The sequence below is a fragment of the Paramormyrops kingsleyae genome, chromosome 19 (assembly GCF_048594095.1).
Source record: "Paramormyrops kingsleyae isolate MSU_618 chromosome 19, PKINGS_0.4, whole genome shotgun sequence".
NCBI classification, from domain to species: Eukaryota; Metazoa; Chordata; class Actinopteri; order Osteoglossiformes; family Mormyridae; genus Paramormyrops; species Paramormyrops kingsleyae.
The window spans coordinates 26,653,256-26,670,642 of NC_132815.1; the positions used below are offsets into that span (position 1 = coordinate 26,653,256).

A 17,387-nucleotide genomic window follows, 5' to 3' on the forward strand; every position below is an offset into this window, starting at 1 on the left:
TGGGCGAAAATGCCTTGTTGATGCTAGAGGTCAGAGGAGAATGGGCCGACTGATTCAAGCTGATAGAAGAGCAACTTTGACTGAAATAACCACTCGTTACAACCGAGGTATGCAGCAAAGCATTTGTGAAGCCACAACACGCACAACCTTGAGGCGGATGGGCTACAACAGCAGAAGACCCCACCGGGTACCACTCATCTCCACTACAAATAGGAAAAAGAGGCTACAATTTGCACGAGCTCACCAAAATTGGACAGTTGAAGACTGGAAAAATGTTGCCTGGTCTGATGAGTCTCGATTTCTGTTGAGACATTCAAATGGTAGAGTCAGAATTTGGCGTAAACAGAATGAGAACATGGATCCATCATGCCTTGTTACCACTGTGCAGGCTGGTGGTGGGGGTGTAATGGTGTGGGGCACTGGCGTGCACAGATAGAGACGAGGTGGTGCTGAAGCACTTGCCCTTTTGCCCTCAGTCCAAAAAAGTGCCCTTTTGAAAGACGTGATTTTTTTTTTTTTTTAAAGCTGCGCGATTTAAAAAGGTGTGAAAATAATGGCTTGATTTGTGCCCCTTCTTCAAAGACACCCGAACCCTGTCGCTTTTTCACTGTCACCGTGTCACGTGAACACGCTTGCAGTTCATTTGTTGTGAGGCGTGTAGCAGCGGCATGACATAAGACTACTTGGAGTAGGCATAGTAGGCTAACTATAGCGACTGGGAGCCACGGCGGACAACACGGCAGCTCTTTCCCTTCCCAACCAGTCAGGTAACCCATGAATCGAGTGAAATTATTCTGTTTGCCCTCTAAGACCAACCTGCAATTGTTTTGTTGTGAAGTAGCCTGTCAGAAACTGCACATGACAAACTTTGCCAGCTTGCCCCCTCCATCCATCCATATGGATAAACAAAAAAACGACACATTTAAAATGTAACCTAAACCATTTAGGCAACCCCACTCTCCATCAATTCCGACCTTTTTGCATACACTATTGAAAATATCACGTTATGCTATAGGCTACATGCCGTTAGGCAGAGGGCTCTTTTGAGCCCATTTTTCGTTACAAATTTTAGGATGATCTCACGGAAATCTGTGAATAAATACAAAGTTTTCAAACTGAAGTCAGTGACGGGAAGACATCACACTTTTTAGAGATGGAACTGCAGAAAAACCTAAAACCTTGACATGATTATGAATAATAGAATTATGGACGTTTCTCCGTTTTTGTGGATTAGCCTTTCCATAACTAACGTCAACTACTGTCCTACTTTGGTAAGATTGAAATTAATGTCTTTGACTGTCTTTAGTAGGTGTGATTTTTGATTTTTAGAGAATGTTTTGAAATAAAAGTCAAATTGCATTTAACCTGTGCGTTTTTTTTATTATAAAAAGAAAAGGTTTTCCACATATGCAAAAAGTGCCCTTTTTTCCCCCTGGAGCACTTGCCCCCCAAAATGTCTGTGCACGCCACTGGTGTGGGGGATGTTTTCTTGGCACACTTTAGGCCCCTTAGTGCCAATTGGGCATCGTTTAAATGCCACGGCCTACCTGAGCATTGTTTCTGACCATGTCCATCCCTTTATGACCACCATGTACCCATCCTCTGATGGCTACTTCCAGCAGGATAATGCACCATGTCACAAAGCTCGAATCATTTCAAATTGGTTTCTTGAACATGACAATGAGTTCACTGTACTAAAATGGCCCCCACAGTCACCAGATCTCAACCCAATAGAGCATCTTTGGGATGTGGTGGAATGGGAGCTTCGTGCCCTGGATGTGCATCCCACAAATCTCCATCAACTGCAAGATGCTATCCTATCAATATGGGCCAACATTTCTAAAGAATGCTTTCAGCACCTTGTTGAATCAATGCCACGTAGAATTAAGGCAGTTCTGAAGGCGAAAGGGGGTCAAACACCATATTAGTATGGTGTTCCTAATAATCCTTTAGGTGAGTGTATATGTATAAACACACAAAACCATGTGGGTATGGCTGCATGCATATTGGCATTAAGCTTTCTTAAAAATGGAGGATGTAATAAAGTAACATCCCCTTCTACAAAAATAAAATTTAATATTACAATGGCTGTGACCCCAAGCAGGATAATCAGTTGGAAGACAAATGGCATGGAAACTCTCAACTTAAGAATCTGCTCTGTTTAGTTCTCATAGCCATTAAAAAAAGTTAAAAGATTAATATCTGGTTTTGTTGTGTTTGTTTTCTTTCCCTTCCTCTGCACTGTATCCAGATGTGTAAATCTGTGAGAGTTGAGGCAGCCAGGGAGGCTGAATTGGGTCGGTCGTGTGCAAGGGGAGAAAAGGAAATGATTAGTGATATTCTGCTCTGTGATGCTGATGTTTTGGTCCAGCAGCTGAGAAAATGAGCTGACAGCTTGGCTAATGCTAAACCTCCTGGGCCGTCCACTGCACATTTCCTTAGTGGGCCGCTTATTTCACATCACCATGGCAACCTGCTGTCAACAGCCTCCGGAGCCATTTCTTTCTGAGGGACGCTGCTGACAGGCTGTTCCGGCTGCTTCCACGCCTGTCCCAATGAGAGCAGACAATCCACACAGTGACTACTGACAGGAGAGGCTAAACAAGGCCAGTTAACATGCAGTGGACACGCACTTCTCAGATCAGCCTACATTCAGCTCCGAGGACACTTCATTTACATAATTATGAAGCCATGGTACAGTATGGGCGAAAAGTGCCCTGTCATCCATCCGTCATAGTCAGTGGCATTTGTTAGCAACACTGCCACCTAGTGACCAATTTCTCACCCCACTCCTTTTTTCCTATGTGCAACGGTAAAATAATCTTCATCAGCCTTGTGAGCACTTAATTTTTTTTCGTCCTCAAACAGCATCTGTACAAACCAGAATCAGAAGATGGGGGCAGGCTGCCACGGCGATGTTAGATAAATGGCCCACTGAGGAAAGGCAAGGGCGGTCAGCCCACACATTTTAACATTCATCAAGCCGTCACCTCGTTTTCTCAGCTGGACCAAGCCCTCAACATCAGCCAGCTATGGGAGCAGAACGTGACTAATGATTTCCATTCTTTTTCTGCCCATGACTGACCCAAGTTTCCTGACACCTTCATCCAAGGTAACTTTTATCCAAATCAATTATTAACCAGAGCTGTCAGTTATACAGCTGCACATTTAACTGGAATTAAACAAAAAAACAGGATGAGTATTCTTCTGAACAGTAGGACACCAGAGCTGCTCCTGGGACATGAACCAGCAACCACTGGGTTACAGGTCTATATCCTGGAGCACCCTGCTGCTGTGATTTAGGACCCGGACAGCCTAGGGGAGGACACATAAACTAGCAGTGAATGGACAGGAATCTGTCCATGTTTACAGTGGTGCTGGCTTCTATCATACCAGTCAGAACTGCATTACTGAGAAAAACTATTTTTATGCATTTAAAATTGGGGGCCAGCTCATCACAAAAATAAAGATTGCACTGGGAATGTTAGAGAATCCTTCCAACTTACCCACTTAGGAACTGAAATAATAAAGATTAAAAACATGAAATATCAGTCAGACGGTGCATTTTATTTTATTTTGTCTGTCTTCCCAGGTAACATACCAATGACTAGAATACTGTAGTGAATTTCCTGTTGCATTTTTCCTTCAGTAAAGCAATAGCATTGAGGCTCAGTACTAAAGTACACTGGATCAGCTGCCATTAAACATGTCTGCAGTGTAGTGAAGTAATAGCTGCCAGAGCACTCTGTTTTCATTTCTAAGTTACGCCCACATTTTAACTGAGAGAGACATGCATTTCAAATACTTGCCATATGTGAAGCACAGCCTGATTGGCCACATGGCACCTGCAGCGTGTGTGCCTGTCATCACATAGTTTGCAGGTGTTGAGCTCTAAAGTTCTGTAATAATGCACTGATAAATAGACTTGCAGGCACCAATGGATTGTAGAATAAGACATGTCAATTAAGTCACAGGTAGAGTGTCATATTTGCCATCTTTTCAGAAGGCTGAATTAATACATAGAGTTTGTGGCTTTTTGGTTTTTCATTGTTTCTTATTTTGTCGGTGAGCAATTCTCAATCTTATAGAAAAGGTTTTCTGTTGAATATTCTTCTTAGACTCTCTACTGCCTAAATGCAAGTCTGTTCTATATAACGTGGATTACATAATGAAAGGCTGTAGTTCCTGTTCATTTTGCTCATAATGACATGGGTGCCCATGTAAACGAACGGCAAAACGTCTCTACAAGGAAAGCATCAGGGAAAGGGGGAAAGGCGAACCTCGGCCTGCTGGGTAAACAGGAAGGATTCCATATATATCTGCCCGCATTCCTCTGGGCCTTCTTCTCCAAAAGGAAGCCTGGGACCCCAGTGAGAGTTCAGCAGTCTCAGAAGATACATCAGCAACTGCTTGTCCAGAACACACCCTTGGAAGTCTGTGCCGACCACCAGCGGAGCTGATGGACAATGTCTGACTGTAGGGAAAGCCAGGCCAGGCCTCCGGGGACCTTGAGCCTGGGTGGTTCAGGGCACCGGCTGGCTAATGCTCTTTTGGCTCTGACAAGCTCCTGGAGAATCACTTAATGTCCGCCGAGCCAAGACACGGATCCATCCACTAGCGCCAAATGGGATCTTCCAAAAACGACTTTTACTGTATGGGAGCAAGATGAATATCTGAACTGAAGATCACAGGGCAGAACCTCAACTGACAAACATCACGGTTTTCTGAATGAATGTTTCACACATTACTCAAAGAAGCAATTGATCACCTATAAGGCATGATTCACGTGTTATTAAAAAAGTTATGAGAAAGACTTCTCATATCAATGTACAGTTAACTTTATGGGAAGAATGTACATTAAACTGTCTAAAGTCTTTCAAGCAACCAGGTAGTTTTCTATTAACTCCCCATATCTTCAGCAATTTTGGAAGCAATCCTGCCACGTCTACAGGTTTTGGATGCAAGGTTTTGTACATCAGCTAAACCACATGATAGGGATATAACAATGCACCATGGCACGGAATCATTGATTAATGTTAATGCCATAGGGCACAATAAGCATAGTTTCAGTACTGTTTTATTTTTGCATTTAGGACTGGCATCTGCAGAATAAGGAAAAAACTGCAAGGAAAGGAAGGAATGGTTTGAAAACAACTTTTTTTTTTGTAAAAATACTTGCCTAAACAGGAATAAGAACAGTGGGCCTCATTCACCAACCGTTCTTACGAACAAATTTGTTCTTAAACCCCACGTACACACTTTTTTTACGAATATTCTGACCTATTTATAATCCGCATGATCGCCATTACTACCATGAAAATAATTTTTACACTTTAAAATTTTTTTTATATTTTACTTTTATAAATTATTAAAATACTATCATTTTATGAACTGTAGAATGAACAAAAACAATTATTTTGAACAAACTATCATTACTCAAATGTGCGTACAAATGGTCTTGAGTGTGCGTAGATTCTGTTCTTAGCTAAGAACAAATTCAGATAAGGAAACATTGGTGAATGTCAGAATCTTTGTAAAAAAGTGTGTACATGGGGTTTAAGAACAAATTTGTTCGTAAGAACGGTTGGTGAATGAGGCCCAGTGAGATCTTAGTTTGTTTTCAGTCTTATTTTGTTGAATATATTGCTAGTGTATTGAACTGTGAGCCCTGAATCGTCTATCGTCTATAAGTAGACCGTACACCCTACAACATGGTGCTAGGAAACCACAAGAAGGAGGCTGATGAATCTGTGGCTGTCTGTCTCAGTGCCCAGTGACACGCTTCCAGGTGAGAACGTCTCCATGGGCTGGGTGGGCTTACAGACAGGATGACATTAAAGAAGCACAGAGTGACGTGGTTATACAAACACCATACTGCACATACTGCTAGCCACCCCCCCCCCCCCCCCACCCCCATGTTTTATTTGGCCTCTGCATGCACCCAGCGTCCAATACATCACATGGCCCCTGGCAAGACCCTCTGTGGTACGAATTCCGAAACTCACAAGTGCAACATGACCCAGTGGTCCAAAGATGCATCACTAGCCCCCTAAACATTCAGCTCGCCATCCATTTTGCCTAGAAGAGAAACAGACCTAATTGGTTTTTTTTTCCTTTTTTTGATCCCATTCAATCCAGAATTCCAGCTGAAGAAGGTGAGGTCCCTACTGTTTTTCTGTCTGTTGGTGGCCTGGGCTCTAACCATCCGCATCTCCCACGGTGGCCATAAATTACACAGATGAGATAGAACCCTTGTGTTCAGCGCGAGGGGCGCAAGCTGAATTTTGGAGCGGCGTGTTTTGACAGACCGGATTTTAAATCATCGTTTTATGATGGCTGGGAAAAGCTGAACATGCTCGTAGCTCTGATTTATGCTCATTGGAGCCCTGAGGATACTATAACTTGCGAACTAATGTGAAAACAGATGGATAGAGAGATAGAAGAGGACTGACGGGCCCTCGCTCTCTCCCTGCTCCTCACAAATGGCATCCATATGCTCCAAACCCAGTTCCAATCACATCACGGATTGGGCTGAGCGCTGCGCTGGCTCTCAAGATGATCAGGGCAGAACCCGCTCTAGAGGGAGGTTTTCTTTTAGAGAGAGTTTACTGGCATTAATAATGTAACATCTCATTTCCACCAGCAGTAGCCTAAAGCAAAGCGAAAGCAATGCCATGTTAATCAAATTCTGGAAATTTTCAAGTGTGATGTGGGCCAAAAGCAAAAACTAATGTGTGGGAGTTCCAGCTCTCACCTATTTACCAGACACAAGTGCATCTAATTATTCCATATATGACCACCTTAATTTCTTATCTAGAATAACTTCGGACAGGGGTGTAACTTCAGAATTTTTGCTACTAGCCATAGAGCCAATTCTGTAAAAAATGTGATCCAACATGTAGGTGTTTTACTAGCCAGTGGGCTCGTGTTGGTTTTTGTACTTGGCCTAATCGCTTCACATGAGAGGGTGAGCTAGGGTGACCAGATAATCCATGTCAGGGAGGACACTCTGAGCTAGGACAGGAATTGTAAATTACCATTTCAATTAAACGGACCTGGATTTCACTTGAGCACTGAGTTCTTGCTGTGTGCTGATTGGTCAGTCTCCTATAATCATGCATGTGTCACTAATGTTAATGTGAAACAGCTGGATGAGTCTTTCAGTCAAGGAAATAAACCAGTCAAAGCACAAGAAGAGCTGAACTAATTAGCCGAGCACAGGAGCCTTTCAATTTGAAAGTAGTTTGTAAAACCTGAAGTAGCTCAAAGTGTCCTCCCTGACATGGATTATCTGGTCACCCTAGGGTGAGCATAACTTCCAGCCCTGACCTTGCATGTATATTATTATCACAATAATGCAATCAAGGCACACACAATCATATTTACATAAATCTTCCTTGCTGTTTCCTGTGTGTGTGAGAGCTGCAATGAGTGATGCGTTTTGGCCAGAGATTACACCTGCCCTGCTTACACTGTGATTTCTCTGCTGCATTGGATTACATGACAAGTATGCTTACAGCCTAATGAACAATTAAATGAACAAGTAGCTTATACACAAAGCTTTTTCTTTATCTAAGCCACTAAAAGTACATTCATAATTTCACTATTAATATGTAAGCTTATTTTATACAAAGCACACCTGTTAAATGTTAAACATTGCTTGTCAATGGACGTTTGTTATAAAACCAAGAAATTAGCAACAATATTACAGAAATAAACAAGCATCCCAAGACTTTCTGTGAGCACTGTAGATACCTAACCCATGTGTGTGGATTATGTTTATATTACATTGTGGGGACCAAATGTCCCTCACAATGATGATAAAAGCCTGGTTTTTTTCAGGTCCCCACAAAGATTCGTGCATGCAATCAATAAACTAAAAACACCAAAAGTGTTGTATTTTGTTTGGTTGCTTATGGTTAAGATTAAGACTGGGTAGGGGTTAAGGTTGCCATGTTGGGATTAGAGTTTTGAATGGAGAGTCCTCACAAATATATGATTACAAACATGTGCGTGTGTGTGTGTGTGAGCTTATCTCACTTGCTTATATTGTTCTGTTCTTACACTTGCAAGATTAAACAGGCTTTGATAGATATATATATATATATATATATATATATATATATATATATATATATATATATATATATATGCTGTTTACTGCACTGTTTTGCATTTGATAAATAACCATTGATTTGATTTGCTATATGTGTGTACGGACTATTAGTTTATTTGCTTGTATTTATTTGCAGTGTTGCGTTCGAGTCCATCTTAATCAAGTCCGAGTCAAGACCAGGGGCCGGTTGCACAAAACACCTTAAGTTTTCCCCTTAAGTATAACACTTAAGGTTTAATTTCTCCTTAGCTAAGGGATTTATTTAAGGGTGTTGCACAGAACCCCTTAAAAGGTTTCCTTAGTTAAGGAAAAACATTAAGGGATTTACAACATTGAAAGACGTTTTACAGCAGTAAAATTGTCCCGTTTCCATGGAGACCGTTCATATCTTTGCACTCGCGCTTTCTTGTGATACCTGTTATCGCCTCACAAAGTAAAGTTACTCACAAAGTAAGAAAAAAAATGGAAGAAAAGAAGACAAGAAAGCCAAATTGGTCAGAGGAGGAAAAGATAGTACTTTTGGAAGAATTCAATAAAAGAAAGAACATACTAAAAAGTAAATTTGATCCGCAAATAACAGCAAACAGAAAACAAAGAATGTGGGAGGAAATTGTAATGAAAATTAATTCAAGAAGTCTGGTGAAAAGGTCCATACAAGAGGTGCAAAAAAAATACGACAACTTATCTGTTCTGGCCAAAAAAGAGATCACTAAATACAGGAGAGAATGTAACAAAACTGGTAAGAACTCGATCTTACTAGTTGACGTTAACTTACAACTTCGGATAGGTTAAATGACTAACATGACTTGAGGGAACTGTTAATGTTAGTCTTTATTGCTGTACATAAGTTGCTCATCTTCTTTCAACAAGTTATTACACATTAAAGTATTTAAGGTATAGATATAAAGTAGACTGTAATGGTTCTATAACGTTATATGCTATGGTTAGCAAGCTAGGCTGAACGTGAAACAGGCTTAACGTTCTTTGACACTCGCGTTTAGACTGCAACCTATTGTGCTAGAAAAAAAAATCATTACCAGAATTTATTCTATACAAAATGTCATTTTGAAGGTGGAGGTCCACCTCCAAAACCTCTTTCAAATGAGGCAGCGATGGTAGCGGACATAATTGGTCGTGACTCACCTACAGTGGTTGGAATAACTGGCGGAGGGGAGAGCTGTGGTCATTTGGAAGGGTAACATTCTTCAGGTTAAGCCTAATTAATGACATTAGGGTTAATGTCATGACTATATATTTAACTAGTAAAACCTTGTTCAGTGAGCCAGATGAGTTAATGACGGAAGAATATGACGTTGCGGCTGCAAGTACATCGATCGTCATGCCTCGCAGCCCAGCTAACCCTCCAAAGACACCGGGGGTGTCAAGGTAAGTTTTTGGTACGCCGTGCTACCTTTTCCCGGATCAATTACACAGAAAAAATACAGCACTAAATTTCGATCCAATCATACTGTATAATAAGCATTTTCAGTCTCACACAGTATTCAATTATATTTCTTATCGCAGTGCAGTTAAAGTTTATACTTAATAAAAAAAAATTGCAAGTTATGTGTCACGATCGTCGGTAGGCGAACGGGCAAGCAAGGGAGTAGAGCCAGGAAGTCGGGTAAAACGGGGATTTAATAGGGAAACATTATGACTCCTGTGTAATATTTTTGCACATCGCTAGTTGTATTAATACTTTGCTCTTTTTTGTATTACAGAAACAGCGGGAAAGAAGACGGTGTAGCTGTACTGGCACTCCAAAAGGAGGTTTTGCTTCTCCAAAAAAAGAAATTAGAGCTTGAAATTGAAAACTTGCTCGTAGAAAAAAACAATTTGCAAATGAACAATATTTTATTGCAACACAAAATAAGCAAGCTAACAGAAGAATCAATTACATTTACTGTAACGTCCCTAGAAGAATAGATAGCTATAGCGACGTGTACACTTAATAAAAGTCATTAAAATTTATATAATACCTGTACTTATTTCTAAATCATATTTATACATCTATAACATAACTATTTACAATTATTCATACTCTTTCAATGAGAAATAAAATAATTTAATTACGATAATTTGTCAAATCATTCTTTATTTATAGCCCAGCTATTCTTTTTAGCTAAAGAAATTCTGTACTATCGTCTCTCGCACGGTGTATCCACTGTTTTCAACTCCTTCCTCCCGATCCTCCTCCACATCTTCAGTGTTCTCCTGCTGCTCATCCTCCTCTACTTCACTGCCCTTAGATAGATTGAACAGAACTACACATGCTAGAATAATTCTGCATGCTCTGCCTGGATCCACACGAAGCTCGCCATGTAGGCAGTGGAAGCGTCGTTTTAGCTGCCCGTTGACCCGCTCAATAATTGCCCGTGTTTTACACAAGCTAAAATTGTAGCTCTCCTGTTAGAAAGAGGGAGGGGACCACATGGTACTATCGATTATTATCAATCACATTGAATAAATTGTAAATTAAGCATGCAGCTGAACAAGGTAGGTCTATTTTACAATTTGGATACTTAGACTATACTTGCCTGAGAACTGTTGGCAGGATTTCTGAATGGTGTCATTAGCCATGAACGACACGGATAACCACTGTCCCCAAGGAGGATGCCTTTGTGCCTCCCTTCCTCAAATTCCCTTGCAAGGATGCTCTCATCCAATATTCGAGCGTCATGGGTACTGCCAGGCCATTGTGCTACAACGTTAGTTATTTTATTTTCATGATTGCAGACTAACTGTACATTGATTGAATATTGATTTTTTCTGTTAATAAACTGATCTTCGTGTTGTACCGGAGCTTGAATCCTGATGTGGGTCCCATCTATCACCCCGCACACTCTTGGGAAGCCGGCTACATTAAAAAAGTTTGTTGCTATTTCATCCTCTTCAGGTTTTGAGGGGAACTTCACCACGGTATTCAAAAGACCGGCAATGGCGTTTGAAATTCGGTGAATGACGCGGCACACCGTTGATTTGTGAACATGAAATACATCGCCTATTACAGCCTGGAAGGAGCCCGTAGCATAAAACCGCAGAGCGATCATTAATTGCAACGCAGCCGGGAGAGCACAGCTTCGGTTTGTGGAGTGATCCAACTGTAGACGGTCGGACAAATCATAAATTGACTGCCGGTCAAATTTATACAGCAAAATCAATTGCTCATCGTTGAGCGTATCTAAGGGATTCTCCCGGTCACGGAACACTCTTTTTGGGATGCGTTCATTTTCGTTATCTATTAGCATAAACTCCGCCATCTCGCAGTTAAGGTAAGGTTAGAGGTACCTTAATTTTTTTCCCTTAGTTTGGTTGCTAAGGTGTTTTGTGCAACCGTTAAGGGATTCCTTAAATATAAGACCAAGATAAGGAGAAAAACTTAAATACTTAAGAGAAAAAATTAAGGAAACCTTAAGGGGGAGACTTAAGGGCGTTTTGTGCAACCGACTTTATTTTAAGGAGACCTTAACTCGGACTTTAAGGAAAATCTTAACTTAAGGTGTTTTGTGCAACCGGCCCCATATCTTTAACTCCCAAGAGTCCATCAGAGTGAAAAAAGGTTATTTAGACTAAACTCAATTGAATCATGGAGAGTAATTCCACACAACTAGAATGAGTATTCCAAAAAAGAAACATTCTTTTTAAGTTGGTGCATCCACTTTGTGTTCTCGTTCAAGCTGAGCTGGGCCATGAGTGGCTCACTGTGCCATGCTGCGAGATGCACTCAAGCAAGGTAAAGGCCCCAGCAGCTCTTTTCTGCTGCAAAGGGTCTTCAGGGGGGTCTTCATCCCAGTATATGCAGCTTCCACTCTCATCAGTACAACTTGATGCAGAGCTGCTGTGTGCTCTTCTGGCTGGTACTGCAAGCACAGTAAGTAAAGTGCACTATTCCCACTGGGCTGCCCTAGGAAGGCACAATGCAAAGATCATGGGGTCTCTCTCTACCTTGGCGCTGCATCTGCTTTGCACTGACTTTGCATCTTGGTCTGTCACAGCTCCTGAATCAGGTCCTCAATCCCATCTTCGAGGCCTGATCCCACTTCTGACACCATTGTTGCGAATTTGTAGGTCATGGTGGTTTGAATGAAACAACTCTCACAGTTTAACCGAAAGAACTGCCTTCATTACCTGACCTGAGCCAAGTACTCTCACTCTCCCTAACAGCTGCACAGATAGATTGAGATAACTATTTACATAACACACACGCTTGGGGTAACACATTAACACACCTCACAGTCCTACCCTGTCATTTCCCTGCTTGGCCAGCAGATGTCACTAGTCACCCCTTTCTAAGTGTTTGAGTCTTTTGTGATTTGTGAATTGACCCACACCTGCTTCTTGTTGCCCCCAGACTTTAGTATTTGTTTGATTGTAATTGGTTCACACCTGCCCCTTGTCATTATCTGTGTATATATGTGCCTGCCCTTGCACTTGTTCCAGAGTTGGTTGTTGTCTGTTTGCTGTGGCTCTCTCTGTGCTGCTACCTGCTTCGTTTTTGATCCCTCATGGTTCCTTTTGTTTCTTTGAGTTAAAATAAAGTCCCTTGTTTGAGCTGCGATGTATCATCCCTTCATCATTCACTGTGCCTCTCTGTAACACGCAGGGGATCGATATGTAGTATGACACATACACTTTACATTATGAAATATGTGGAATACACAGGGGCACACATTATTACACACACTATAACACACACTAAAGGTGCCACACAAGGCATGCTAATAACCTGCCTCATTGAACTTGAACTGTCCAGCCCCATGGCATCAAAGTAGCTTCAAACTGCAACTTTTTGAAGTATGTAGCTCTCCTTCCTCGCTTTGTGCGGTGGTGTATAGGCCTCCTGGAAATAATGATTATTTTAGAATTTTCTGATCTCCTGGCTGATATTAGACTCTTCTACGACCAAGTTCTTATTGTTGGCAATTTTAATATTCATGTTTGTTGTCAATCTATACCCTTATGTAGCAGGTCACGCCTTTTTGTGGTTGCCGCTTTGACGTTGGGTGTAAATTGGTGGGCGGCGCCTGGGTGGAACCGTATATACACTCACCTAAAGGATTATTAGGAACACCATACTAATACGGTGTTTGACCCCCTTTCGCCTTCAGAACTGCCTTAATTCTACGTGGCATTGATTCAACAAGGTGCTGAAAGCATTCTTTAGAAATGTTGGCCTATATTGATAGGATAGCATCTTGCAGTTGATGAAGATTTGTGGGATGCACATCCAGGGCACGAAGCTCCCGTTCCACCACACCCCAAAGATGCTCTATTGGGTTGAGATCTGGTGACTGTGGGGGCCATTTTAGTACAGTGAACTTATTGTCATGTTCAAGAAACCAATTTGAAATGATTCCAGCTTTGTGACATGGTGCATTATCCTGCTGGAAGTAGCCATCAGAGGATGGGTACATGGTGGTCATAAAGGGATGGACATGGTCAGAAACAATGCTCAGGTAGGCCGTGGCATTTAAACGATGCCCAATTGGCACTAAGGGGCCTAAAGTGTGCCAAGAAAACATCCCCCACACCATTACACCACCACCACCAGCCTGCACAGTGGTAACAAGGCATGATGGATCCATGTTCTCATTCTGTTTACGCCAAATTCTGACTCTACCATTTGAATGTCTCAACAGAAATCGAGACTCATCAGACCAGGCAACATTTTTCCAGTCTTCAACTGTCCAATTTTGGTGAGCTCGTGCAAATTGTAGCCTCTTTTTCCTATTTGTAGTGGAGATGAGTGGTACCCGGTGGGGTCTTCTGCTGTTGTAGCCCATCCGCCTCAAGGTTGTGCGTGTTGTGGCTTCACAAATGCTTTGCTGCATACCTCGGTTGTAACGAGTGGTTATTTCGGTCAAAGTTGCTCTTCTATCAGCTTGAATCAGTCCATTCTCCTCTGACCTCTAGCATCAACAAGGCATTTTCGCCCACAGGACTGCCGCATACTGGATGTTTTTCTCTTTGCACACCATTCTTTGTAAACCCTAGAAATGGTTGTGCGTGAAAATCCCAGTAACTGAGCAGATTGTGAAATACTCAGACCGGCCCGTCTGGCACCAACAACCATGCCACGCTCAAAATTGCTTAAATCACCTTTCTTTCCCATTCTGACATTCAGTTTGGAGTTCAGGAGATTGTCTTGACCAGGACCACACCCCTAAATGCATTGAAGCAACTGCCATGTGATTGGTTGATTAGATAATTGCATTAATGAGAAATTGAACAGGTGTTCCTAATAATCCTTTAGGTGAGTGTATATCACAAGGTTTCCACCTGGGTGTGTACCTTCTACTTGGTTTCATCCTTTTGGAGGACTAGGCGTCCGTACCGGTAACATGTTCTATCATTTTAAGTGGCTGCTTCTTGTCGGGCGTCTTATTTGTGTCAAGCAGGAGGTATGTTTTATCAGGCTGGCTTTTAGCAAAGGTCGGTTACGTGCTGGCTAATGGGTTCTTTGGTTTTAGTGCCTGAGTTTGGGCTTCATACCCCTCATCTCCTCCATCGCTGAAACCTTGGTTCTACTAATTGGTTACTAAAAGTAAACGAAGGACGTATGAGTTTTTCTTCTGGTGAACGAAGGCTGTCGTCAGTTTCACTGAGGCAAGGTAGGCTGGGCTTCTGTATGTTATTTTAAATTGATTTTAAGATTATTAATGTTTTGTTTCTGCTTTGTTTTGTCTTCTGCTGTTTTTTGTTTAAGTTATTTTACCAACTGGTTATGATTTCTTTTTACCCTTTTGTGTTTAGTTTTATTTGTGAGTGTTTGTGAAATTGTTTAGGACGGGGGCTGTTTCATTTGATTAGCCTGTTAGTGGAGAACACTTGGAGTGGTGTGGAGTGTGTTGTGGTCACATGTGCTGTGCAGTGTTGAAGTCTTTCCCCCTTCCCAAGTTTTGCCTTTTTTTGTCCCTGTGCTAAAACAAACTGTTCCTTGCCCAGTTTGTCATGGTTTTTGGGGGGGTTTAGGCTGTCTGATTGTAATGAGTAATAAAGTTATATGTTGGAATCACGTCCCTGCCTGTATATATGTGTGAACGAACCTGTGAGCCTTGGTTCTAAGTGGGTTATCAACCAGAGATTCCTTAGGGTGAAAGTCAAACATCCTTCATCCCCTCCCTGCTCGTTCCGCCACAATCGGTTAATGGCTTTTTATCATTACCATGAGACTTCAATGACAGACCTTGGGAAACGTACTTGAACGCGGACTGAAATACACAGGACAAATTGAAATAACAGAAAACAGCTGGTCACAATCGGGGTTGCACACATGGAAAATGAGGGGGCGTGGCACAGAAGAGGATTGTAGGAGCAGGTCATGACACATTTGAATTTACACCGCATATTAACTCTCCAACTCATTCTCTCGGCCACACCCTTGATCTTGTTTTAACAAGGTTTTACAGTCAATAATATTGAAATATGTGATGTTGCTTTTACTGAATTTTTCCATAACAATGGATGTGAATATTACTGTTGATATCAACACTACAGCCACCGCTCATTTGAGAGGCAGATAAACTCCGTAGTAAAGAGTTGTTTTTTTTCAACTTTGTCTTTTAGCTAAGGTCAAACCTTTTATCTCATAGGAATCGAGAAAGCGATGTAAAAAAAAAAAAAAAAAAAAAAACCACACGTCTGGATTTCTGCAACTCCAGCCATTATATCTGATTTTAAAATTAGATTCTCCAATTTGGAAACACAACGCCAGTGTGACAGTATTGATGATTCTGTTTTAGCTTTAAATTTATCATGTAAAATGATTTTAGACTCTATTGCTCCTTTTAAGATACAGTACGTGATAAGGGAAAACCTTTTATTTTTGGTTAAATGACACTACACATCAGCTGTGCACTACACATCATGACTGTAGAATGGCTGAAAGCCACTGGAAGAAAGATAGGTTAACTGTGTCTAAGCAGATCTTCAGGACTTCTTTGTTTAAGTTCCAAATGGCAGTGATCAAAGCTAAACATGATTATTACTCCAGTCTGGTAACTTCTCACTCTAACAATCCTCGGGTTTTGTATAAGGCTATTAATGCAGTTATTTACCCTTTGTTAGAGACAGGATCTATTAATACTCTTTCATGTGAGCAGTTTCTTTCATATTTTGTCAGTAAAATTGATGCTATCCATTCTGGGATTGTTCCTACTGGATATTCACTTCGGGATGTTGATCATGACATTGTATTTGAATCCTTTGAGGCTGTCTCACACTCAGAGTACCGTGGTTAAACTTAAACCTATTTTCTGTCCTCTAGATGTTATTCCCTCACACCTTTTAGTTAAAGCTTTTGATGTTCTGGGCCCTCTCTTATTGGTGGTGTCATCATTATTCAAACAGGCAGTGATGCGACCTGTTCTGAAAAAAGCAGGTCTAGATTTGGACCTGGAGCGTTGGCCAACTATCGACCAATTTCACAACTGATTTTTCTGGCTAAAATTTTAGAAACAATTATTCATCAGTCGGTCATCTTAACAATAATTTATTTGAGATGTACCAATCCGGCTTCCGACGCTTCCATGGTGTTGAGACAGCTCTTCTGAAGGTGTTTAATGACACCTCACTCATTGACTCAGTTGACAGTTCTTGTCCTTCTAGATCTCACTGCAGCATTTGATACTGTTGATCATGACATTCTGTAAAGAAGGCTGGAACAACAGGTTGGGCTTAAAGGTGCTGCTCTTTACTGGTTTAAATCTCATCTCACTGGTAGACAATTCTTGGTGTCATTCAATTCTACTGTCATCTCTAGCGCCTGTAAAATGTGGTGTTCCTCAGGGATCCATATTGGACCCTATTTTATTTTGAATTTATCTAAAACCAATGAGCACTATCTTCAGGAAGTTCAACATCCCATTCAGTGCAGATACACAGGTTTACATTCTTGTCAATAGCTCGGAAATAACCCGGCTGAAAAATTCTCTGAACTAAGATCCTAGATTGCTGATAATTTTCTTGATCTTAATCAAAACAAAACTGAGTTGCTAATTGTATTTGCCCATCCGCAATAATCCAAAAGGGTCGTGAACTCCTTGGTTCCTTTTCGGATTTTATCAAACCACATGTCCATAACCTGAGGGTTATTTTTGACAGCCACCGCTCATTTGAGAAGCAGAAACTCCGTAGTAAAGAGGAGTTTTTTTCAACTTTGTCTTTTAGCTAAGGTAAAACCTCTTACCTCATAGGAATCTTGAGAAAGTGATGCATGGTTTTATTTTTTCACGTCTGGATTTCTGCAACTCATTGTATTGTGGAATCAATA

General features: G+C 41.3%; 2 long non-coding RNA genes across 3 annotated transcripts; both read left to right on the forward strand.

Annotated features, from left to right (window-relative positions):
* The first annotated feature begins 8,298 nt into the window (after positions 1 to 8,298).
* LOC140581190 (uncharacterized) lies at positions 8,299 to 10,194 on the forward strand. Of its 2 annotated transcripts, XR_011984270.1 has the most exons (4): positions 8,299 to 8,855; positions 9,188 to 9,311; positions 9,395 to 9,502; positions 9,838 to 10,194. It is a non-coding gene; the product is annotated as an uncharacterized lncRNA (long non-coding RNA). The 2 variants fall into 2 exon arrangements; XR_011984269.1 differs by lacking the exon at positions 8,299 to 8,855 and having other exon boundaries at positions 9,116 to 9,311.
* Positions 10,195 to 14,590: 4,396 nt separating this feature from the next.
* Positions 14,591 to 15,128, forward strand: LOC111859242 (uncharacterized). The gene is made up of 2 exons (XR_011984031.1): positions 14,591 to 14,727; positions 14,823 to 15,128. It is a non-coding gene; the product is annotated as an uncharacterized lncRNA (long non-coding RNA).
* The last annotated feature ends 2,259 nt before the right edge of the window (positions 15,129 to 17,387 follow it).